Source organism: Dermacentor silvarum, chromosome 6 (assembly GCF_013339745.2).
Source record: "Dermacentor silvarum isolate Dsil-2018 chromosome 6, BIME_Dsil_1.4, whole genome shotgun sequence".
Lineage (NCBI taxonomy): Eukaryota > Metazoa > Arthropoda > Arachnida > Ixodida > Ixodidae > Dermacentor > Dermacentor silvarum.
In genome coordinates this window covers 67,323,894-67,349,621 of record NC_051159.1, presented here as the reverse complement: position 1 = coordinate 67,349,621, position 25,728 = coordinate 67,323,894, and the positions used below count along the sequence as shown (strand labels likewise).

The 25,728-nt window shown below is 49.2% G+C and overlaps 2 long non-coding RNA genes across 2 annotated transcripts in view; one reads left to right on the top strand and one right to left on the bottom strand.

The window, feature by feature from the left end:
* The window catches only part of LOC119455545 (uncharacterized), a 152,590-nt gene that overhangs the window by 88,454 nt on the left and 38,408 nt on the right, over positions 1 to 25,728 (bottom strand). The gene's annotated exons all lie outside the window — the stretch shown is intronic.
* Positions 1 to 25,728, top strand: part of LOC119455547 (uncharacterized) — a 124,338-nt gene that overhangs the window by 69,369 nt on the left and 29,241 nt on the right. The window contains exons 5-6 of the long non-coding RNA XR_005192981.2: positions 8,367 to 8,437; positions 25,678 to 25,726. This is a non-coding gene — a long non-coding RNA (uncharacterized LOC119455547). The remainder of the gene's footprint in view (positions 1 to 8,366; positions 8,438 to 25,677; positions 25,727 to 25,728) is intronic.

Genomic DNA, 25,728 nt, shown 5'->3' with positions numbered 1-25,728 from the left:
GGTTCTTAAATCGTGGAAGCAGGTATATAGACAGGATTTTCAGGTTCGTGAAGAGAGAAGGAATCTTAATTCAACCCTCCTCTGGGGAACCCTTGTACATTCCCTTACCCTTTCCAAATGCACTGAAAGAGCATCTGAGGCACCCTTCAGGGTTGTCGGTGGTAGCGAATGAGAGAGGAGGCGCGGCAACACGGCGCTTCTAATCTGGTCGCGCTCATGCATTTTTGAGTTCCGGCACCAGGTGAAGGCCCAGGATTTACCGCCGGTTGCGCTTGAGCGCTCCACGCCGGCGATATATTTTGGTCGGTTGTGGCGGGGACTCGAAAACACGGGGAAGCGCTGGCAGGGAGCACTGTAAAACGTGTCAGCCCTCTCGGGCCCGCCTTCGCGGCAGGTTCATTCTGCGCACACCGTCTTAACTTGTCAAAGAGTCCCAGTGCTGGCAGTATGCGCGTGAAGGATGGTGCGACGAGCAGCAGCCTTAAGTTGACTTGTCACTTATTAGCGGTTCAGGCCGCATATATGAACACTCGAGATCAGTGTGCACTGTGTACTGCAAGCTTCTGCAGTTGCTGATTTTTTTTCTTTCGTTTATTACAGGGTGTATATAACCATTGAGATACAGAGAAATAGAAATGGGCTGGACTGCATACTAAAAGCACGCTTAAGTCGTCACCGCCAGCTTGCCCACATCCTTGAGAAGTACACAACCAGCGCATTCTACCAGTACTAAACTATGCCATTGAAACTTGGATGATAGCAAAGAAGATTGAGAAGCAAATCAGGACGTTCCAGCAAGCAATTGAAGATCAAACTGTAGCCCCGTATTCATAAATGAATCTTAACTTGAAGATGCATGCTTGACTTGGTATAAATGACGCCTGGTGTGAACCTGCCCAAGACGCTCATTGTGTTTCCTTTGGTGCGTTCATAACAGGCGTCATTTAAATCAAGTCAAGTGTAGGCTTCAAGTCAAGATGCACTTCTGAGTACTGGGGTAGGTGTAACGTTAAGAGGCAGGAAGAGAGCGAATTGGGAGTTGCTCATGTTCTGGATATTTAAAATATATAAAACGGCGGCGGAGTGGAGGTGTGTTAAGTGGCAGAGCAAATAACGGGTGACCCATTAGAGTATTAAAATGGATGTCAAGGGCAGGGAATCATGCACAGGCGAGGACAGCAGAAGATTAGCTGGTGTGATGAGATCAGGAAATTTGCAGGATTATAGGATGGAACTATGCAGCTTATCATTTTTCATCGACTGCGAATGCAAATTTACCGGTTAAGAATTCTGTGGTAGAACACGACATGTCGATCTTTATTCTTGCCAAATTATTGGGTTCACACCGACCTTGTGGGGAGCGCAAATTCCTTGCACGTTCGTGCTTTCTCATGGTATTCCATGCGACTAAACCTTCTCTGGGTCGCCGACATTTCTGCAGACGTTGCAATCACGAAAACAAAGAAAGAAAGAAAGAAAGAAAGAAAGAAAGAAAGAAAGAAAGAAAGAAAGAAAGAAAGAAAGAAAGAAAGAAAGAAAGAAAGAAGATGCAAAAGCAAGAAAAAACATGAAAATCGACAAACGAATCAACCCCAGATGATACTATATATGATATAAGAGGACTGTCAGCGCGATGTACATGTCAACAGCACTTTATTCGGTATACGCCAAGTCAAATAATGTGATACATTGCAATTCTAACTCAATTCATTGAAGTACACGTTAACTACAAGGAACCAACAGAAACTCTTGTGCCTGTGTCTCTATAAATGAGAATTTTCTTCATGAGCATCATCACGGTGTTGTGACTGAATCACTTCTCTCTTTGCTACGTTACCCTTCTACTTTTTTTCTATTTCTGCTTCCTTCGTAGTACTTAGACTTCCTACTTCGTCAAAAAAATGCGGCCATTACCTACAACACTTGTCGACTAGGTGCTTCAATTTAATCGCTTTGTTATGTGTCCATATAAACGCTTTAATGTTCGTCAAAGCGGCTTTTTGAAAATCAGAACTCAGAAGAAACACAAGTCATCATTTTTGTATGGACGTGACATATTGCTTCGTGTAAATCTCCACAGAACTGTACACAATTGAATGTTTTGGTTCCTCACGGTTCCTCTTTCTTCTTTGTATTCTTTTTCAGTTATTTTGTTTTCCGATAACTTCTTCTATTTTGTGTATACACTAGAGTAGGGGAGTGCCTTATTTGTGGCAAATCACAGGAGGCAGCTCTCACATCTTAACACGATAAACGACATGGGAGCTGCGCTTGGGATCATCATTCATTGTTTGCGGTGCATCCCCGCACAGGAGCCTATAGCTAATTTCTGTTCCCACGTCTCGCAATGTGCACTCACTCCTCGCGCGTATAATCAGCGGCCGGCGACCGAGTTCGCGTGCATCCCGTCAATCTACTCGCTTCGTTTCGATCTCCTGCCGTGTGGCTTCGCGTCGGGTCTTCTCGACTCGCATACGCCGTCGAAAGACCCAAAAAGCGTTCACACTGAGCGCGAAGCACTACAGTGTGCTTCGAGGCGATGTGTCCTCGGGCGGTCATCGCAGCCGTCGCTGTACCGCGACGTAGCATGCAGTGCTCGGCGCTGGGTAGAAAGGAAGTGGATACTACACCACCCAACCCCCTTTATCTGACCCCCCCCCCCCCCCCCCCCCCAGCACCCCCCGCCTACCCTCCCTTCCAAGTCGCGCTGCGATTGTCGGCAGCTCTCACGCTTCGGGAGACGGCATCGAAGGCGCTCGCGCGCCGGCTCGCTCGCCGGCTCGCTCGGTCCACGCAGGTCGATTTAAAACGCATTAAAGCCTTCCCCCTCCAGCGTCCCCCCCCCCTTCCCCTCTTTCCAGGAAGAAATGGGGGAGGGGACGATCCGGCGAGCGAGCCAACGAAACAAAGCAAGAGTAGACACGGCGGCGGCGTCTCTCAGCCGGGAGAAAAATGGCGACAGGTGCCGCCGCTGCCGCTGAGAAGCGGGCGGCCCTTTTTGCTCCAGGGGTTCTCCGGTCTCTGCTCTTGACGAGCCGCGCGGAGGGAAGAGCCTCGCGCGATACGACTGCTTGCTGCTGCGTGGAGGGCATGACGTGCATGGTGCGCGCTATAGTTTTGAGTCGGATGTAGCATTATGAGGATAAGTGACGAGGACCCCGTTGCGACGAGCTCCTCTATATATGCTTGCCATGCGCAGTCTTCGACGAGCTGGTCGGTTTTATCTCAGTCTTTGCGTCCGTGGTTGCTCTTCGGAACCGTTCCGGTTCTCGCGCACGATGATAATAGCGCGCGATATTATGTGACGTTTAGAGCGCAGAGTGTTTACTGCCATCAGCGGTAACTGGAGGTATTTTTTCAAATGTTTGCCGCTCACCTGTGAACTTAGTACCGCAAGTAAAAAGCGCGTGGACTCCCCGCTTCGGTGTCACAGGTAATTAAAGACAACACTTGACAGGTGCAGTTTGAATCGCGAGACACCGGCTTTGCGCAGATGGTGTCATCGTCAAAAGATGTTATGTGATAGACCATGCGTCTGACTACGACTCCTATAGGGAAACTGAGGAAACTTTTGACTTTAGCACAAGGTGCTGTCCTGTGGCTAAACGCGTTGACTCGGCCTTAGTGGCACCCCAGAACAAGGACAAATGAGTAACGGTACAGCTGATGACAGTTTTAGTAGAGACCCCTTGCTCGCATTCGAAAGGAAATTAAAAATGACCCCATCAAATCACTTAAGACCCTCCCCCCCCCCCCCCCCCCCCCCCCGCGAAAAAAAAAAGTGAGGCGGCGTACGGGAGACGGTGACGATGGGTGTTTTTGGGGAAAGGGTGCTCTACATAGGTGGAAGATGGAGGCTCGCTTGCTCGGAGTATTACGGCGAACGTTAAGTGCACGACATCCGAATATTCCAGTTTCTCGCCGCAACTGCACTCCGCGTGCGGGCATCGCGGACGGTACATAGACTTCTTTTTTCTCTTCGTCTGTTCGTTTCCGCGTCGCGCGCGACGGCCGCAGGAAAAGTCTATATAGCTGCTGCAGGTCATCTGCGGGCCTTCGGTCACGCCTGGACGCCGGCGTCCCATCATCCGTTGGCCCACCGACCGAGGCGGCGTTCAGGTTGCTGGCGATCATCGTCGTCGTCACCCACCGTCGTCCGTTCGTTTGTTCGTTCGTTCGCGCGTGCGTCCGTGCGTTCGTTGGTCGGCCGACAACGCGCGCGGTGCAAGCGGCCCGAGAAAACGGCTGTTCTCCACACGACCGCTCGCGCTTCGCTGCAAGTCACTGCAGCCGCGCGGTAACATGGCGAAGGCATCGTGGCGAGGAAAGCGGAAAGAAACGCACGCGCAACCAGGACCCCGCAGACGTTGGCTGCGTGACTGAACGGCGACACGAATCACATTGGCGGTCGTGACCGATCTTGCGGCACGCACGGCCGCACGTTCACCTATACCCAGACCATTCCTTTCCATCTCGCTTCCCTTCTTTCTCCCCCCCCCCCCCTTCTCACACACACACAACGCATGCCGCTAAGGTGTTCGGTAGCGGAAATCTCGTTATAAGCGGAGCGTTATAATCCGTGCATATACGCGGCAGGAATTGTCCGCGGCTTATTACGTTTTAATCCGTGGGAAAGCTTTCTGTGGCCCACCTTTTTTTTTTTTCCTTGCCTCTACATCATCCCGTTCTTGAATAAATCATGAGAAAGGTGGGCACGAGTATATTGGTATATTGTCCGCGAGATAAATATCGTTTGAACGAGATTGGGGCTCGATCGCAACAATGGTGTTGGCAACTGCCAGTCGACTATATGCGAGCCATGGATTGATCATACGTGATAGCCAGCCGGGAGAGTTTTATCTGCTACTGATAGAACTTAAGACGGTTTTTCGATTCTCAGCATGGCTGTCAATCCACGTCAAAGGACGGACCATACTGTACTACAGTATTGAAGATCTCGTTCATACACATACATGTCTTCTTATCATTCTCTCATCACTTGGATTATCTCTGCAGTGGTCTTTCACCGCGCATACCGGGGCATAAACGAAGATGCCAATTAAAGGAAGTTTCAACAGCTTCAACCGTTGTTTTATCGTTCAAAAGGTCAAGAAGGCCCGACGAGATTACATATGTGATGAGGCAGACAATCACACCCGTTTGACACGCGATCGTTAGCATATATAGCCATCGCGCCTTAACACGCGTCCGCCATGAAGTGCGACAAAGTAAGCGCCACACGGTATAAGTGAGTTGCATTTAAACTATGCCTCCTGCCACGTGTACTCGAGAAGTTTGGAGCAGCACTGTTGGCTGTCGCGTTGCGGAATCGTGTTCGTTGTTGTTCGAAAGCAGACGTATACATGGTCCACGGGCCATGTATTTGCTGTGCCAGGGCGCCGATCTTTGGACGTGATGGTCTCACAAACACACGGTCGCGCGACATCATTTAAAATAGGTATACATGCATAGCAAGGAGACAGTGGGTCGGCCTGAGAGCGCACGTTGAAAGTCAGGGTATATACAACGTCACGAACGCTCGTGCTCCAGAAGCTTCTCAGCGGTTTTGTAATGCGAATTTCATTGGAAGCGCGCTTGTTCGCGTAAAAATGGCCTTTAGCTAAGCTGTTCTCATAGAGGCGTGAACAGCGACGCGAATAGCAGGCAGGCGATCGCCGATCGCCTGCAAAGTGAAATCGCCGCCGGTCCAATATCCGCGCAGTATGTGTCCTTCGCTGAAACCGTGTGTACGGAGTTTGGAGGGCGGGGGGGGGGGGGGGGGGGGGCGCCTTGTCATCCTCCGCTGACCGAAGCGAATGCGCGGGGACGGGAGGGGTGGGCGCATGTGTAACCCTCATCAATAGCCCCGACGGCGCAGTGCACCACCCCACCCACGGACCACTGCTAATCCCGGCGTTCAGTGTGGCGCCACAGCGCAGCTTTGAGGTCCCATTGGACGCGGTCCGCGTGTGTACCGCAGGGTGCGAGCATCGCGGCGCGCTGAGCAACGAAGATTCCGAGCAGGGGGGTGCGACCCACGCTGAGGGCGGCGCGAGAAAGAAAAAAATGAAAAGTGAATCGGAAAAAATATATATATAAGTAGGCGTATACACAGTCAGCTGAGAGAAGCTGCTTCCCTTCCTCGGTCTGCGATCGACGTCGGTTCGCCGTGGAACACGACCAACACCCCTGCGGGGCGTAGCTGATTGGCCGGCCATCTTTCAAAAAAAGCCGGGCTGCCCTTGTCTCCGAGCCGCGAGCGGCTCGACGTGTCAGGGATATTCTTCCCCTGCCTTTTTCTGAGGTGCGGCTTTCCGAGGGGTCACTCACTAGGAAAAAGTCTTATTTCTTTACTACTTTTTTTCTTCTGAAGGCGCTGTTCCTTGTTGTCTCGGGTGCGTGTATGGCTGTAGGAGGAGCAATGTTGTTGTGTGCGCTGAGAACATGCTGTTTGTACACCTGCGCCGAGAGTTCATCTGTTAAAGCGCGGAATGAGAAAGGAAAGTTGGGTAGATTTGGCGTAAGACGTTGGCGCATAATGACAACTACAAAGGACACAAAAGTGCAGTACGAGACGCCAAGTTATCAGCGTTTTTCATTGCGTAGCAAGTGCTATTACGCGCATCGCTTATACGAAATAAAGAGGAACACGCTAAGCGATGTTACCCAACACTGCGCCCGGTTTGCTACCCTACGCTGGTGGAGGGAAAGGAGGACTTAAACAGGGAAATGGAAGAAACGACAAAGTTAATGACAATGTCAATGACCTGATTAACTATTTAGAAAGCGTCCGCATTTCTCGACTTTCTCGTGATAGCTTAGGGCCGGTGACGATATCAGTTTGTCGGCGATCGGATCGCCTACCTGCTATTCGCGTCGTTGTTCACGCCTTTGTGAGAACAGCTAAGCTAAAGGCCATTTTACGCAAAGATATATATATATATATATATATATATATATATATATATATATATATATATATATATATATATATATTACAAGCGTTACAATGTTCGCCCCGTACTTAATTGAAAGTAATTATGGAAGGGTCATGTTTATTGATTTTGGACCTTAGTTTACATTATTGAACTATTATCCTTCCCGACGAGTGATCGGTCGAAGCGATAACGTTGGCGCGGCGGCATGTGAGCCGATGACGAAGGGTGAAATGACTCAAAAACGAAAAGAACAATCAGAAAACGTCGGCCTGTGTGGCCTCTATCATTTCCCGAGGCTTCAATACTCGAGTATATCCAGATGGAAAAGGCTGATCCAATTATTAATTGATTGGCTCAGTAGTTATGTAGTTGGCATTCCCGCAAATATTGCGGCACGTAAATATGTATAACATGAAAAACACATTGAATGGTTGCACTGTTTAAGAATGCTCACCGTTGATTAAAGCGAAACGCCGTCGGCTCGCTCTTGCGCTAACTGCTTCGTCACTGGTGGACACGTTAATGTCGTTCCTGTTTCCTTGTTCTTTGCAACGCGATCTATTGTATAATACCGGAATAAAATAGTCGCGGATAACAGTTCGCGAAATAAAATGTCCGAAATATCGCCTTGTGTTGACGCAGTAAAAACAAGGTAACACAAGCATTGGTGGGGTATAAAGTTTCACGTGGTTATGGTTATCGGATGGTTTGGTTGGTTACGGTTTTGCAGGCACTGGCTGTCAAAGTTGTTGAGTACCACAAATAACCGTTGCTTCTGTACTATTTATCCTATTATCTGGATTTGAAGCATGCATGGGCTTTCTGTGTTGTCATTTCTTTTTCTTAGCTTTATTCTGTTAAGCCACAGTAAAGAAACATCGCTCCGTATTTAAGCAATTCCTCGTCATTATACTCATACTCAGGTTGCAGATGACAATCAAAAAGCCCATGCTGTGTTTTTACATGATCATGAAAGCGAACTTTCTGTTGGACTGTCTTGAGAATCAGAATCTCTTTATTGAGCACACAACACTACATGACTTTGAAAAATGCGTGTAGATTCTATGTATAGTGTCTGCGTCAGATAGCAAGAAAAAACAGTATTGATTACTAATAAAGAATGTCAGAAGTTGAAGGAACGCTCTGCTTAAACAGCCTAATAGTTTACGATTCCTTGATGGTGGGCCAAAACGAAGTCCAGAGGTAGCAGAGAAATTATCTACATTCTTCTGAGCAACGAACATAGCAGATGCTTTATGCACTGTGTAAGCAAACACTATGGGACAAGCAACAGTTGTCTCATGAACTTAAGAGCGATTCTTATGGCTTAAAGTAATCAAAGTTGATATCACCACATGTTCTTAGTCTGGCAAGTTATTTACATGCGGAGCAATTACTGATGTGATTACTTTCGTTCTTATTTCGCAGGAATACAACTAAGGGACCATCGCTGAAGCCGGAGCTTACCAGAATCAGCAAGAAGAAGCTGGGAAGTTACGGTGAGTACTTATAAATGAGTGTGTTCTATATTATCTTTTTTTGTTCTGTTATGACTGTGCATGGTATAAGCAACTTCGCAAAATTTCGCTAATCAGCGAAGACATTTTATACAGTGGTTGTAGAGACATGATCATAATAAGTATGCACGCGTGTTTATTTTAAGCTGATGCTGCATATAATGAGTGTATTCTTGCGAGGATTCAGCCCAATATTTTGATTCACAATATTTGGCAGACGTCACTGTTGCTGTGTGCTTTATAATGGACAACTTTTTTTCCAGGACTTGAGTTGCTCAATAAATCAAGAAACGGGGAAAGTGAGGGAAGTGTGAAGTGCAGCAGTTTCGATGATCGAACCTTTTGCAACCACGGAATTTCTTACGTGCCCGGAACACTGAGTGTTGTAAAAAGCTATATTTGTATTCTTTTGTTCCACTATGCTTTGATAGCAATCTACGGCGTTCCTATTCTTTCGAAACGATGAATGCGTCGTGTAACAACTCATCACCAGTATACCAGTATACCGCCAGTATAGATCACAGCCCCGCATCCCTCACTTGTAAGCGACAATGAAGGCGCATTTCACGTGATGTGTCGTAGACACCGTGTATACAGCATAAACAGTGAATCTCGTTCATACAATGTTCACGGGCACCGGAAAATAAAGCGTATCATCCGAAAAGTGTATTATCCGAAATGCATTGCTCCTATAAGACACTGGCCGGGAAATGAACAGTAAACGTATTATCCAGAAAAACGTATTATGCAGAATCTTATCATAGAGATTCAACTGTAATAGAAAGCCAGAGTTCAATAATTCTAAACGCGAAACTGTCCTTCCGGCACCAAATCACGAAGCGTTTGAAAAAGTGTAACGACAACACCACGAACTGATTCGCCACGCAATACTAGTCGGCCTTCTATTCAGGGTGCAGCACACCGTTGCGCGATCGCTTCGGCACATGAGAAAAGGGGGTTCCGGTGCCAGGGCAGCGCGGCGTCCCGTTTCCGCGGCCCTCGTCAAGCCTTGCCCCGACTCTTCCAATCTCGCTGGCTCGGCAGGCAAGGTTTCCACATGCGCCCGGTGGGGTTACCCCCGCCTGCGCGCGCCAAGCGCGCATACAGCGAGCGTTCCAATTAACTCACGCGCGCGCGCGCGCGTGTGTGTGTTTGTGCATTCGGAGCGCCGTGCGCGTTTATACGCCGAACTCCTCGGCGCTCCCTTCCGCGAGAGGCTCACTCTGCGCGTAGGCTCCGATAGGAATCGCTCCGGCGGCAAACGCACGCAGAGACGAGCACGCTCCCTTCCTACATAACAGCCCGAGGCGCAGTTCCCCGCCGTTCGTGAGCTACAACTGCATGCCAGCGCTGCTGCCGACGCCCGAACGCGGTGCCGGGGGTAGAGCGGCGATGGTATAGAAGCGGCGAGGTGGGGGAGGCAAAGATAGCGGGGCGGGTGGAAGTTTTAGCCTTATGAAGTAAGTCCGTAAGCCCGTGGATTGCGGAGCCTTTAGCGGCGGTTAAGGCCCTGACAGGCCGCAAATCCGCGCCCTTCGGGGAGCTCCGCTTCGCTTCCTTCGTTCGTTGGCCGGGAGGAGAGATATTGCGGGGCCGGGCGTGGCTTCGACCTCGGGCTTCGATGTAGCGCGCGCGCGAGTCGGCGGTCTATATAGCCGTGTTGGGGATGGGCGAGCTTTCCGCAGTTCTCTCCCGCTCTGTCTCTCCTCGCCTTTAGCTCCCGCGCCAGCTGTACACACGCGCGCGCTCCCGGCGCGTTTGGTCGGCTCAGACCCGGCGCTCCTTTCCTGCGCGTAGCTCTTCGCTGTATGGTACTAGTGCCGTGTGTAGCGGTATGGCGGCAGGGTGTTCCCTCGCTGGATCAGCGTCGCGTGGCGGGGACACACCGCGCTGGGCCAGAAACTGGCGGGCGAGGGGTCAGGAGAAAGTCTGGTCCGCGCTTGATTACGAGTTCCAGGACGATTCGTCCGCGAGGCCCGTGCTCTTCGGAGCGTGAAGCCGGTTCCTTGGACGCGCTCTCGGCCGCGCGCTGGACTTCCGAAGAACCGTGGCGCCCGCTGCTCTGGACAGCTGCGTGGCATGTACTGTATACACAGAGTGGGACTTTCGGGCCACTCCGCAAGCTTACCATGCGAGCCTGCCTTTTACTGTTAGTGTATTGTTTACCGCTGAGCCTTGAGGATGCACGCCCTTTTGAGCACGGTCGCTTGAGCTCCGCTCGCCCCTTTTTGTGAGCCAGTGGGTCGTTGTATACGGCGTTTTAGCTAAATTTCGCAGGACCGGAAGTTAGGGAATGGCGGTTGTAAGTTAAATTAGGAAACTTCATCCTGTATGTATGCGCAATAACGAAGCGTAAGAGGCGTACGAAAAAAAGCGCTGTTCGAGATTTCGAGGCACTATTCGACCACAGCGAGATAGAGATGTTATTTGTTTCTTATGGGTCATTGCCGAAAAACAAATAAACATTGCGGACACAATTATGATTGTTGCCACCGACGCCTTGTACTAGCAGCTATAGGTATACAGGAGGATACATTATTTATAGTTTTGCATGCTGTCTCAACCTCAGCATCACAAAATGGCGAAACCAGCCCTGCTGTATGCGCACGATTTCGTTATACTGTGAAATTTTTTGCATGTGTAGACTGGCTAGAGCTGTTTTAAACATGAAGCCGTGACGAAGAAAATGCCTCCCTAAATTTGTGTCGTCTACATCTACGGATGTGAAAAAAAAAAAAGCTGTTTGATTTCTACGTTTATTCAGAATAGCCCATAGCCACCCACCCTCGAACGCGTTTGCAGGGACTATCTATTATGTATTGCCAGTAGCGTTCCTTGTTTCCTGCGCCGCAATATCTAAATCATCTCACTTTCTCAGAGCGAACACTTAACCTACTTATTCAATTTGACAGAAGTATTGTAAGAATGAAGTGCATGATACGGAAAGTCCGCATTGCCTAAAAAAGTATAGTTTTCATCCACGACTCATGTCACGATTCCTCAAGATTAACTCGTGATTCGCTCAGTTTACATACTCGTATACGGTATTTCGCGAACGCACTGCATCCCAGGATTAAACGGTAGTTAGCGTACTTAATTTGTCTCTATAGGTCTCCCCCAAATCGTTCTCACCTCCAACTGATTAGTGACAAAAATTCGAGAAAGTAAAACAGTGCGCCAACTGCAATGGCTGGTCTCGTTATACCCCGTATATCACGTCTCTTTCGTTCACGTTATCACTTCGCGCTATTGTTGCACACGCATATACACACGCACACGGGCACACGACGTTATATACTTGCTTCACGTGTACGGCTCCGCGCGCGGGTCGCGAGCCGGTGCTGACGTAATGCGGAGAAGCGCGAAACGAAATGAAGATGAATGCATAGCTTCCCTAACTGACACGGCTCACACACCTTCCCAGCCGCCTCCTCGTCCTTCTTCCTTCTCGGGCGACGGTGACAATGAAAAACGCGAGCGCTCCGAGGGCGCCCCTCGCTCCCGCGTTTCGACGGAGCCAAGTGGCGGCGGAGGCGCCGACGACGACGACGCGAGAGCGAAAACAAGACAACAGGGACCGACCGCGCTCTGTTTTCGGTCGGCACGGCGCGCGTGGAACAAAGCATCAGCGAGCGTTCTGGGAGCGCGCCGCCGGGTGCTGGATGGCGAAGAGGGTGGCGGTAGCAACGTACGGGGTCTCTTCGCTACAACACACGCAGGCAATGCAAGGCAGGCAGGCAGGCAGGCTGGGAGGAGGGATGGGGATGCGAAGGAAAAAAGCTGTGCACAACAGCTCGGAGTTGGAATAAAATATGACGCTCGCCGCGTTGTTCAGGAAGAAAAATGGAAGAACCCGGCCGAGCGGCGCTTCTTTGCTGGCGGCAGCCAGTTTGTTTCGGCTGGCGCTTCGTCGCTTGCCGCCTGTTCGTTTATTTTTTAATTTTTTTTTTTTTAGACAGGGTGGCGCTGAAGTTGGGGGAGTGTTGGGCCCATTGGAAATAGGCCGCTGTTTCAGAGCGCCACACTCTATATGCTATAGTCTCGCGGAGTGGAAACGCCTGTGTGGGTGTTGTGGACTATATGTACGCACTCTCCTCTTCGCACTCTTGAGTTCCTGCAGCTTCGACAGTCCGAGAAAGCCCTCGCTCGTTCACCCGTCGCTGTTCGACGACTCGCTTTCCGGAAGTTCACGGGTTTGCGCAGTGTTTATATATAAAACGCTCTTGCCGGGTTGAAACTGCAAACGGACAGTTTTTGGTGCATGTGGTCTTGTGTTTTGTGCGTTTTTTTTTTTTTTTTTTTTTTTTTTTACGCATCGTGCTAGGATGCCCGATTGATTGCGTTCATCTTATTAGGGCGCGCTCAGACCGTTAAGGAACTCGCGTCGTTGAATGCCAGCGCGTACCCTTTGCCTGTGTAAATGAAGTTAACGCACATTTCCAAGGCTGTCTCGGAATGTAGTGGAAGACTTGAGAACAAAAGGTCGGGTGCCATATCGTTGAGAATAAAAGCCGGACAGTTTTATATGTGCACAGAATGCGAGATACCTACGCTACTGATACGCTGTGCTAGAATCGAAGCGTGACATGCTCTGCAAGGGATTATATACTGTTTCACAAGACGCAATATGTGGGAGATGTTGATGCAAGGAGAGATGATGTCACGCTGAATGTCTTGTTTCAAACAACAGTGGTTCTGTGGATATCGAGGCACACTGTGAACAAATTTCGTACGAAAGTAATGAGTAAGCGACAGGCAACGTTATATAGCATAACGAAGTAAACTGCTTGTATATAGGTGCTAAGTCAGCGCCAATTTCGTGCCCTTTGTGCGTATAACGCTTTACAGTTGCCTTGCCTTTTGGGTCTCACGCATGCCTCCTGTTACACCACATGGCGGGCGCATCCGCCTTGGCAATTTACCGCTGCCACGCGGGCCCGTTTGAAATCTCAATTTCGCGCGGTTTCCCGCTCAAAAGAGTGGTCGGCCCTGCCGGTGTGGCGAGCAACCGCAAATTATTCCCCGAATTTTCTGCCTGCAGCTCCTCTGCCGCCGTCTAGAGGGGAAAGCTCGCCTTTCGCCTGCCTCTCGACTGTATTTATTTTTCGGTCACCTTTGGCCAACAGGAAACACGTACATACACTGCACTGTGCACTCTTAGCAAACTATCGAGGGTGAGGAGGAACCTAGCGTGCGGAAGAAAAAGAAAAAAAAAAGAAATCGAGACCACGGTGGAAGGTATAAAGTGAGTAAGGACGTGGAGCTGAGGGGAGGTGGAGGTTGTGGACGTGAGAGCAGCACCTTGGCGTTCGTATAACCTCGCTCATGGCTGCTGCTGCTAGCTGCGGCGGCGGCAGCGAAGTCAGCGTGGCGCGGTGGTCGTGCCAGCCTCCGTGCACCTGAGCGTCACGTCGTCCCCTTGAGCCAACCTGGCCCGCCGCTGACTCCCCGGCCTGGTGTGGTGCAGCTTTTGTTTCTTGGCTTTGGTTCTCGGCCGAGAGAACGCGCGCGGCCCGTGTGCACCAAGGACGTCAGTGGGAGGAGCGGCGGCTGCTTGCGAAGCCAGACACACACACGCGCGCGCGCGCGCGCGCTCTTTGGAAAATGCCGCGCGACTGCGGGCGGCGGCAGGATGGCGCGGCCCGCTGCGTTTTCGCGAAGGACGGCATCACGACGTGGTGTCGGCGCCCGTCGACTTAGTACTTTCTCAGAACGAAAGGGGATAGATATAAAACTGATTATTGGCGCTGGCGAGTTCTATAATGTATGGGCGACTCGGTGCGACGCGACGAAGTAGTGCTGCCGGCTGTGCGCTGTCGGTCACAGACTGTATAATAATACATGGAAAACTGTGCGAGTATAGGTTTGGATGCGTAATTTTAAATGGTGCAAAATACACGGGTCGAACAACGCGCGTTCGAGCATTTGTGTGCCCGGTCTTGTTCATCGTATTGTGAGCTTGGCGCCGTTTACAATTATGCTCGCAAACTGCGCGCCCGTTCTTTGCAATTCGCTTTCATGCGTTAATATATGTCCTGAGGAAGTGTCCGCTGAGATTTATCATCATGCATGCTGCGCGAATGATCACTTGTTCGGCATTTGCTGGGCATATATGCTAAGGCCTGTTTCCCGATTTCAAAGAGAGCATGGGTTTGGACTCTAGGCTTTGAGTATTATAGACATGTCCGTCATGTGCTTGGTTTTCTTCCCTCTGTCGTCATCGTCACCCATCACTTTAGCATATCTACTCCTTCCGCCGAAGTAGGAGCCAAGAAAAATATTTGCTTCAAGCCATCCATCTCTGCATGCATTCCCTTGCCAATAACGTTTCTCTGTTTTCCTGCCATATTGCCCGTTGTGCCCCCTGTCACCTGAAAGATATTTACCGCTTATCCATTCGTGTCACAAGATTACAGGTTACTCCACTCGAAGCTGCAACTACCAGACGGATTCGTAGTGTGTGCCTCGTGTCGATTCAGGCCACTCCGAATATCTGGCGAGTGTGAAGAGCTATGCGATCACGTTTTTGTTTTGTTTTTATGACATTTCCACTTTTTGTATTTTCGGTGTGACGGCATCGCTGTATACATCTTAGCTCTGTGTGCGAAGACGAAACACTTAAGACGACGACGACTACACAATGCGCGTCGCAGACAAAGCGCAAAGTGCGATTCACAATGCGCAACACAAAGCACTGCTGCAGTGAAAGGCTACTTGAAAGCTGAGGAAGGATTTTTTTTTTTTAACACCTGTACAGTTGGTCACGTAACCAAAGATGTCGGATGTACTGCAAGATCGGCAACAAATCACTTACGTCGCCAGCAGATGGGCGCTATAGGCTCACCTATAGAAGAGAAAGAAAATTGCACTTCATTATCATTTTGTACCTTTCGCAGTCTGCATTGACCCTGTTGATCGCGCCTTTAGCAACGTATATCGAAAGAGATGATTCACTCGCGAAGTGAAAGATGTTCGTGTGGCCTCCGCAACACAGCCTGAGCGGGCTGAGTATATCTACCAAAACGAGCATTAAAGAAAGAAGGCGGCGGAGGACGGCGACGACTCGAACGTGCGTAGAGAATCCGCCCGGGGTGAAAAACGGGCTTCGCCGGCGACCAAGGTGCGGTGAGGAAAAGCGCCTCCTTCAAAACCGGCAGTCTCGCGGCAGGAAGCCGAGCTGCGACCGGCGGCGGCGGCGGCCTTGCTGCTCCGATGCGCTTCAGGGTTGAGCGCCAGCGCGCCCCGTGCACCAGCCGTCGCCAGGCCAGAGAGGAAGTTGGCAATTCGCGCCTTGTGTTTCGCGCGCAGCGGTGCCCTTTGTTCGCGCTTGTGTGGTCTCTCTCTCTCTCTCTCTGTTGTAGCATGGCGAACGCTTGGTTCACTTGTGGATGCGCAGATGTTCTGTTTGAGACTCCTTTAAAGAGTTTCCATTGTTTCGCGCTTGCTTTTTCTTTAACATCCGCGTCTCAGTGTACAAGCTTGTTGTATCCTGTCCCAAGCCCCCTTGCCATCTCGACGACTAAATAATAATAATAATAATAATAATAATAATAATAATAATAATAATAATAATAATAATAATAATAATAATAATAATAATTTTGTTTAGCACATTTTGTACATAATTCATCGTTAAGCTTGCCGAAACCTCATAGGGATTGTGTGGCAGCGTTAGGGAGGCCGCTGTATAGCCGGGCTAGATTGTGGCAGGTTCCGATTAATTCCATTTATTTCAGTCTGTTTTCTCTTGTTCGCTTGGGGTTTATAGGCCTTCTGTTTCTTGCAACGGTTTCTGGATGTCGCTAAGCTTTTGGGTAGCCACACTTCCAATGTTGTGCAAGTTAATAAATAACAGGAACAAAAATCTGCCTGGTAGCAAAGATTTTGAGACCGTGAGTTTTCACATCGAAGCAGCACATTGTCTCTGAGGCCGTGCTGAACACTAACAATCCAGAACGTTCGCATTTCCTCAATGTGCCCAAACATCTGTGCCTATGTCCCCCTTCTTATTTTTTTCGCCTATTTCGCCATCTCCCAGTCATCATCACCATCAGCCTACATTTATGTCCACTGCAGGACGAAGGGTCTCCCTGCGATATGCAATTACTCCTGTCTTGCGCTAGCTGATTCCAACTTGCGCCTGCAATTTTCCTAACTTCATCATACCACCCAGTTTTCTGCCGTCCTCGACTGCGTTTCCCTTCTCTTGGTATCCATTCTGTAACTCTGATGGTCCACCGGTTATCCATCCTACGCAATACATAGCCTGCCCAGCTCCATTTTTTTTTCTCTTAATGTCAATTAGAATATCGGCTATTCCCGTTTGCTCTCTGGTCCATTCTTCCTGTCCTTTAAAGTTAGGCCGAACATTTTTTGTTTCATCGCTCTTTGTGCGGTCCTTAGCTTGTTCTCGAGCTTCTGTTAACCTCCAAGTTTGTGCTCCATATGTTAGCAACGATAGAATGCAATGATTGTACACTTTTCTTTTCAACGACAGTGGTAAGGTTCCAGTCAGGTATTGGTAATGTATGCCGTATGTACGCCAACCCAATTTTATTCTTCTGTAAGTTTCCTTCCCAGTATAGAATGTCAAACCGCGCCTAGTCCTGGTGAACCTCCATGGTATTTCTATATATTTTGGCTCTCTTTTTGACGTGCGAGAGATAGTGAGAGAGACGCATTCTTCAATGAGTGCTGGAGATGTTTGCCTTTAATCATTAATTACAATGCTACCTTGCGGTAACTATAATAACGACAATAATTGTTTAGTCACCCTTCGCGTTTCGGACAAGAGCTGAACGAATACTCCAGAGTAATCCACCCTAAAATGCCGTAGCGACTAGTAAGCGCTTGAAAGACTGGACAAATAGCCCACTATCAGAACATTCTAGATCAGTGCTCCAAAAGTACACCTCCGCGCAGAAAGCTACATCTGCACTGGACAAGTTCCTAAGGTTACAGGCCTTCATAGTTGGAACGCTGCCTGCTACCGTCCCTGGATTGTGTGTGCTTTACTTTGTTTTGGGCTCCTCTCTCTTCCCTTCCTTTCTACTTACCCCTTTCCCCGTGCAGAGTAGTCAAGCAAAACTGCCTCTGGTTAACTTCCGTGCATTTCTATATGTATACCTCTCCAGCGGCGTTCGTCAGAGTGCAATAATTATTTTCTGTCATATACTACTTTCAGAGATGAAAAAATATTGGACCATATATGAATCTAAGCGTCATAGGGGTACTGCATGAGCGGCTATAAAATAGACTGGCCTCGGCGACTGATTGTAGGCGGGATAGGTGGGCGAGCACCCAAGTGTTCGCACTGGTAATGCTTCCCTCCCTCTCTCTCTCTATCTCTCTTTCTTCATATTTTTCTTTTCATCCCCTAACCCCTTCCCGAAGCGTAGGGTAGCAAACCGGACGCACGTCTGGTTGACCTCCCTACGTTTTCCTTCCTCCTAGCTCCTCTGCCGCCCTTTTATCCCTTTCCTCTCTAACTTTTGCATCACAAAGTTCATTTTTATTGTTGGTGCTCTTTCGTGTTCTCTTACACTGCTTGCTCGGCCTGGGCGACGGCCGGGACCTTCTCCGCATCTCCCATCCACACCCTCCTACCTCAAAACAGTCGTCGCTCACTCGCCCATTGTTCTTGTTTTTTTTAAGGTGCTGGCACCTTGCGCAAGTGCAGGTGGTTAAGCGCCAGGTGTGTGGGTTCGCGTGCGGAACGGCGCGCTTTATAATAAAAGCTAAACTTCAGTGGAGCAACGACGGTGATGCATTTGTTACGGTGCGTATTTATTCACTGTGCTCCTTCGTGTCTGCTTGGCCAGAAAGAGCAGATTTTATTGCCGATGGGCACGCCTACCTAAGTTTTACGAGTTACGTACATTCGGATGCTTATTGCGTGACAATCTGCAATCTCGCATGCTATTGAGCGGTCGGACAGCGAAAACGTTACGACCAAGGAGAAGAAAAAACGCAATTGTGCTTGAAGTTCACCCATTACAACAGAAACAACTAAGGGATGGCGACAAAGATAGCTTCGGTTTCCATCGGGCTGCCCTTCCGCGGTACTGCTGAAAAATTCGCACGGTTTCTGTAATTATGCGGAAATCCGAGCTTCGCACCAAACCCTTCGTACCGCTATTGTGGAATTAATTTGCCGCATTACAACAGTGCACTGCGGCAAAGCAAATTTTGGGCTGCAGGCCACATATTCGCGTGATCTATCGTGGTATACACCACCCCAACCAGCAGCATTTGCCTTTAAAATGACTTTTCGCTCTGGCTTGCTCCTCGGATGACAAGATCTCTTGGACATGCCTCGGAGAAGTCATGTTACGTTATAGGTTATGTTATATCGTACAACATAGGGTGTGTGCGGATTGCTCAGTGTTTTCGTAATAGTACACCAGTATTCTTCAAATTGAAGGATGCTAGTTCCACATATCCGAAAGTGACCTGCAAGGAAAACTGGCCGTACGCCAGCAAATCACAACGCCTAATGCAGGCTGAGACACAGTAGCAACAAATTAATAAAGGAACAAATTCTACTCACCTGAACAAACTTAGTGAATTACTACTACAGATTCCACTACTAAGCAAACAGATTCTTCTGATGAATAAATAAACAGAAAGAAATGTACCTAGAATGTGCAGTCGGCTCGAACTGTCGAGGCAAGTAAATAGAGAAGTGTGCAGCATGTATCGTGAGTTATCCACCATATGTGCAACTTGCAGGAGCAACCCTTGTGATCAGGCTTCTTCGTATTCCGTGTTTCAGAGTCAGAGCCACGCGTGGCATTCTAATCTCGCTTCCTTTTCCTTCGTTACTCTCCGCCTTCTTTATTGCTTTCTTGCTCCCTCGCTCTCACCCCAGTACCGTTCGACAGAGAGAGAGAAAGGTGGATACACGCCCACGATCAATAAATTTATGGCCCGCTGTCTGGCCGTCGTGTCGCATAACGTTCGGTTTCGTCGGTCGTCGTCTCCGCGAAGCCATTCATTATTCATGCAGCGACAAAGAGTCGAAAAGAGAGAGAGGGGGGGGGGGACAGGAGGGTATACGTGGGATGAGGACGCGAAGATGATAAAAAGAAAACTGCGCAGAGCGTACGTCTCCCCCTGAGAAGGGAGCCGCGCGGGGATCCGAGTCACGTGGCCTGAGAATAGAATATTAACCGCGCGTATAGCAGAAAAATATCGCGCGACTGTGGAAGGCGCTGTCGAGAGGCTCGTGATCGTTTTCAACCGCGCGTAACTAAGCGGCGGAAAGAAGTGAAGCTGTCTCGAATCTCGTCGGTTGTAATCGCAAGCGAAAGTGGACGGTGGTGAGCGGTTCGAGGTATGAACGAGGCGAGCCTGCATGCTGAAGAGCGGTGCAGGGAAATTGCACGTTGTCTGCGAGAATGTCTTACGCGCGCGCGCGCTCTACACGTTTGTTCCGCAACTATACGGCAGGTAGTACATGCATGCATGGCGCCGTTTCGCCTTTCGCGGAAGCGGCTCGGCAGAATGAATTCCACTCACGTCACGGCTTGCGAAACGCTGTTAAACTTAGGCAATTCTTTCGGAATAGCTGTCGGTATGGAGTTTTTAAATTTTTTATGTAAATAACATGCTCATTTTTAATGCCTTATAGGTGCATAATAATAATACATAGATACAGAAAGAAAGAAAGAACATATGCGCCTTACCACAAACAGTGATTTAATATGATTCGGCAAGTGGTTTTCGTTACGTTTCTTAAAAAAAAGAAGAAAAAGAAAAGAAAAGGCTATTCACTGTCAGAGCTGTCACTCAAGTATAAACCGCATTCACGCGATCTTGCGCGCGACAGCGACAAGCGACGCGATGGAGATGGCTGTCGCAGTCGCTCGTCGCCTACAAGTCGTACCGCATGCGAGCGACGAGTTTGAGCGACGTCTCCCCGGTGTTGCCGGTACGAGGGCAGCAAATACTCGCCGAAACTGGCGTGACGCTTGCTTTATTAATTTAAGTTGATGTGTTTTAGTGTAAAGAGCAGCATAGATATTTCTAAAGGTCTTGTACAACGTTATTATCCTTGCACATATCAAAATCTAGTCGTTTGCTTGTTCCGTGCGACAATCGGTAGTGCTTGGCTGATGTATATCCAGTTCCGGCTTCGCGCTATTGGCTAGTCGCTCATACCACTTCCGGGCGACGAGCGACGAATTCTATATTTCTAGAACCGAGCGATTGAGCGAAAAGACCGAGCGATCTGTTCGCGCGACGGCCCGTTTCGTCGCTCGAAGCCGTCGCTTGTCGCCGTCGCGCACAAAATCGCGTGAATGCGGTTTGGGCTTCACTCTGACACTATAGCTAAACAACCCTTTCACCTGCTTTTTCTCTTAGTTTGAGTTGAAGAAAGTCTTTTTAGCGCGTTGTTTCTGTCCTTAAACGATTCACTCGTGGAGGCGGACCATTAAGGTTAAGTTCTGATAAAACCAGTCTGTTAATCGGCACGCTTTATAAAAAAAACTTTGTGGTGAAAATAATTGCGCAACGGGCAAAGCGAGAGTAATGAGGCACATTTATATGTTGGGGCATGAACCATGGGCTAGCAGGTTAAACATTTGCTGCCACTTTATTGCCTACTATGACGACAAAAAGATTACTGAATATAATTAAAATAATGAAGGAATGCGAAAGCCGGGACCGGGAATTGAACCGGCGGCCTCGAGCTCCGCAGCACAATGCTATATAGCCACTATACACTGCATGTCGCCTGTCACATACTGCATGTCACATGTCACATACTGGATGTCACAGTCACATGCTGCGTGTCACCTGTCACATACTGCATGTCACATACTGTCACACACTATACGCGCGCACGGTGGCGCCTCCGTGCGCGCGTCTGTGACGTGCAGTAGGCAACACCGTGTGTCTCTGTGCGTGACATGGCGGGACAGTTTGGCAGACCGTGTGTGACAGCGTTCACAGAGATAGTATAAGATAGTTACTTCTTTCGTGTTAATTTTTATTCCCCGTTCGCTCTCATCTTTTCTACTCCTCTTACAAAGTACAATGTAGCCAACTGGAGAAAAAAATCGTCTGGATAATCTCCCAGTCTGCAGTTTCCGTCTCTCTCTGTATCGCTCTTTATTCTCTGCGTACTCGATAATTTATTGAACTTTCCCCCTTACATGACATCACCGCCATTACGCTCTGCTATCTGTTAAACCCACAGAGGACATCGTTCACTCGAATGGATTAGCCGCTGGCCTTTCTGCGCATATAATGCGCTGCAGCCGTCGCTTCGTTTAAGAGTATTCCGGTTAGCACCAAGTTGGTTACTACATCTTGTCTATACAACAAGTTGCCGGGCGGATTTTCGCACCTCGTAACTCTATAAAGCTGTGTGGTATCACTTCAACAAGCAAAAATTCTTGACGTAAGCAAGTTTTGTAGGTCAGGGGCCTTACTCGTAAAGCTTTTTCTTCGTACATGAGCGTCGTTGCCATTTGGCCAGCCGCGTTCGCAAATAATTTGCATGACAGCGCCATTCACTGGCATCTGCTGTTACTAACTATTCAAGCGCAAATACTTTTTTCTGGGTATACGGTCCCTGGTTAGTGATAGTGAAGTCTGCAATTTACGCCGCGCAGAGAGTGTACAAAATGTCCACTTTGTATTTTTATTCTATTTTATCTTTTAGTGGTGCGGGTTTTTCTTATAATGAAGCGTCCTGCTTTCTGTATATTCTCATTTACTTATAAACACTCTTTTCCGTGTACTTCCGGCGAAAGCACATATGGTATTATACTATACTTAACCGCAAACACGAGTGGCTCAGTAGATCTAAATGACCATATAATAAAGCGTGTGAGTGTGGCTAACTGACCTGAAATATTTTACTGTCTCTAAACGAGAATAATAAAAAGTCCGGTTATCGAAACCAAAAGCGTCAATACGGCCACGGCGATGTGTACGCGCTTTCACCGTACTTTTTCCACTGTCCCCAAGCCATGTAAGCCATATCAGTTGTTTGTTCACTGTTTGTTTATACCGCTAAGCGTCGCGAACGTCCGTTACTCCTTGCAGCCATATGTAGACTTGTTTTGAATTGGCACGCTTCTATAGAGTCGCTTTTTTCTTTCTTTTTTTTCTATACCAAATGTGCACGACGCAACCTGCAGGTCTATCGACGAGCCGGCGAAAGCTTGGGCTGGTCGCGCGACTAATTGGCAAACAAGTAGCCACGGCGTCAACGTTGCCAATGCAACGCGCTTCGGCCTTTCCTCGCCGTTCTATTTTTCCATAGCGCGCCCGAGCGCCATCAATCATCACGGCTGATGCAAAGCTCACGAGGCGGTGCGCCAAATTATGCATATCGCTGGGCCAGATTTATTCCGTGGTTTTTGTTTCGCTTTGCTCCAAGCTCGAGCGCCCTGCATATCCCTCCTTATCAAAGACTGTCCATTTTTGTTGTCTGAGCCTGTGTCCCATTACAAACAGCAACCCAAAAAGAAGAAACCGCTAGGTGCGCTGTGCGCGAGAAGCCGAGCAGGCCAAACCGTCATATACCCCCTCCCCCCCCCCCCCACCTCCTTCCCCTCCCTTCGGTTAACGGACTCGTAAAAAAGGGTGGCTTCTATCGACTGGACCTACTCCACCAGGTACAAGGACAGGCCACGACTCAAACACACACACGCTCATACACACGCACGCACGCGCGTGAGATGACCGCGCATGGACAGGCGGTTGTCCATTTCCCCGCCAAGAAGGAGAAGAAGGGAGATCTGCTTTAGACAAACTTATCGGGGGCCCACGATCTACTTCATGCCACATCGATCCGTTGCTGACGGGACGCTCACCGGGTCGCTTTATGCTGCTTCTGCTGCACGGATCGGCTCGTTTTGGCTACCGCAACTGCGTGGCCGCTTGCTACACGACCCTATGTATGCTTTCGGGGTTGTGTGTATACGACAAGCGCACGTGTATGTGTGTGCGTGCGTCTGCGTGCACCCGTATAGCCTGCGAGAGGCAGTGCTCGATCTCGGCCAACGCGGTCGCCCGTCCGCCCACTCACTCCCCTTCCCCCCGTTCTTACTTTGTTTATGGGCTCTAGAGGCTTCGACGATTCTCGCTCGCCCTTGTTTTGCGCAAAGAATAGCGGGGTTTTGGGGTGGGGGAGGGGGCACCAGCTCACTCGCCGTCGCAAAGCCGGGCACCGCGGGGGACGGGCGGTGCCAGTGTTCGAACCCTCCGAGTGGTCTCCAAGAGAGACGGACGGTCACACGGCGACCGGCTAGGCCATCCGTTTCGAAGTCTGTGGTGAGAGCCGGAGCTGTGGGCACCCCGGTTTTGGCGCGGTGAGTCTGACCTCGGCCGAGCCGCTGCAATCGCCGCTCACCGCCTGTGTACGTATACATGCATAACTAAGTCCCATGTGTCGTCGTATGCACTGCTGTTTCTTTGCACCGATCGCTGTCGCCTTGTGTAGAGGCCTCGTCGAGGTTTTGTTTGTTTTGCTCGCGTCTTATACACACGCCCTTTTCTACGAGCCCCACCAAGGGACACCGCCCTTTCTATTTTGGCCCAACAGGGCTCCGAGTTTGACGGCGTTATATTTACAGTTTCGCCAAGTCAGCAAGTGAGGAGTGGAACAGCAGCAAATATGTTGGTAGTAAGTTTATTTTCGCATTCGAGCATCGTTTCCTCCGAAGGTAGCTGAAAATTGAACATAGCTGGAGGAGCGCTCCGTGATGTATAGCGGCCGAAAGGATGTTCTTTCGGCGCTTTCCAGCCATTTGCAGTTTGCAGTTATAAGGCTACCCAACTTTACGAACATATATATAAGTAAACAAATGACACTTTAATTCCGGTTGGAAGGATTCGGGTGCGTTATCAAGACGGCATCCTTAAACCTCTGCCACATTATTTCTCAGGCTGCTGTTTCTAAAAATTCTAACCATAGAATTGTTCGTAAGAGAAAATTTTAGCCAATCCAGGTGATGGACGAGTTATTAAGGAAGTTGGCGGACCTGTGGCAGCAAGCACTTGCGAATGAAAAGCTTTGCGACATTTCTGGAGCTGTGGCACGCTCGTTCATCGTAATAGACGTGAATGTGGCGAGCATACTACACCAAATCTTATCCGGTGCTGTTTGCAAACCTACATAAAACTGTTGTGCTTCGAAATGTTGAAAGCAAGGTCCACTACATTCCTTCGTCCTGCAGTGGACATAAATATAGGCTGATGATGATGATGATGATGATTACATATGTAAACCATTACGCGCAGCCCGTCTTTTTTCTAATAAAGGAGTGGTTTATCGGCTGTAACTGAGTTCGAAAGGTCTTGCTGTATCACTTATGTTAATTATTGCGCAGCAAGCATTGCATGTGAAGTAAGCCTACCAACGATTCCAGTGCACATTAACTTTCGACCTTTTCTTAACGTTTTCCCTTTCCCGCTCCCCCAGTGCAGGGTAGCCAACCGGGCGCTCAGAATCCTGGTTAACCTGGTTTTTCATTTATCATTTTTCTCTCTCTATCAGCAAACAACCTTTGCGACTGCCAGCAATGCAAACCGCGATTGCCGTACGAACTGAACAGGACATAATTATCTTTTTTATTATGCCAAGCAGGGCACAGGCCGAATCACACTCTGGAAACGTATGTAATGCGCCACATGTAAGATTCAGATATATACGACAAGGTATCTGGTCCGTCCTTACTAATTCTTTTTTTTTCTGTTTGTTCCTCGCCATCATCCCGATGCTCTGGCTGCTTAATCCAGTAGCTGTATAGCAGATTAAGAAAGAGACAACAAAGCTGATAGCACGAGGCACGCAAGTTTGATCTTTCTCGATGTGCAAGCCACGGCACGCACACATGCAGTTCCTTCGTGTTGTCCTTTTGCCTCGTGTGGCCGCCGCCTCTGGGACGGTGGCCGTCTGTGTTTGACTTCCGCGGGCGACGTCGTTATGACGACCCACTCATATAGAAACGAGTCGATACGGACAAAAATCGATCTTCAAATGTGTACTTATAGAAGCACCACAACAGGCCGCGCGGCCGCCGTCTCCTCGATGTGGCCGCGCCTCCTTCGATTATTTGCTGCGCCGTAGAGCGGGGACGCCACGGTTGACTTCCTGGCTGCCTCCCCGTTTTAAACGATCCTTGACCACCGACCCCTTCCCCATTTAACCGCTGCACCCTTTCCCCTGCCCCTCACACTGCGCGTCTCTTCTTTTGCCGCAGTTTGGAGTCGCGGATATCTTGCGCGCCGTTCCTGCAGCTGATACCTTCGGT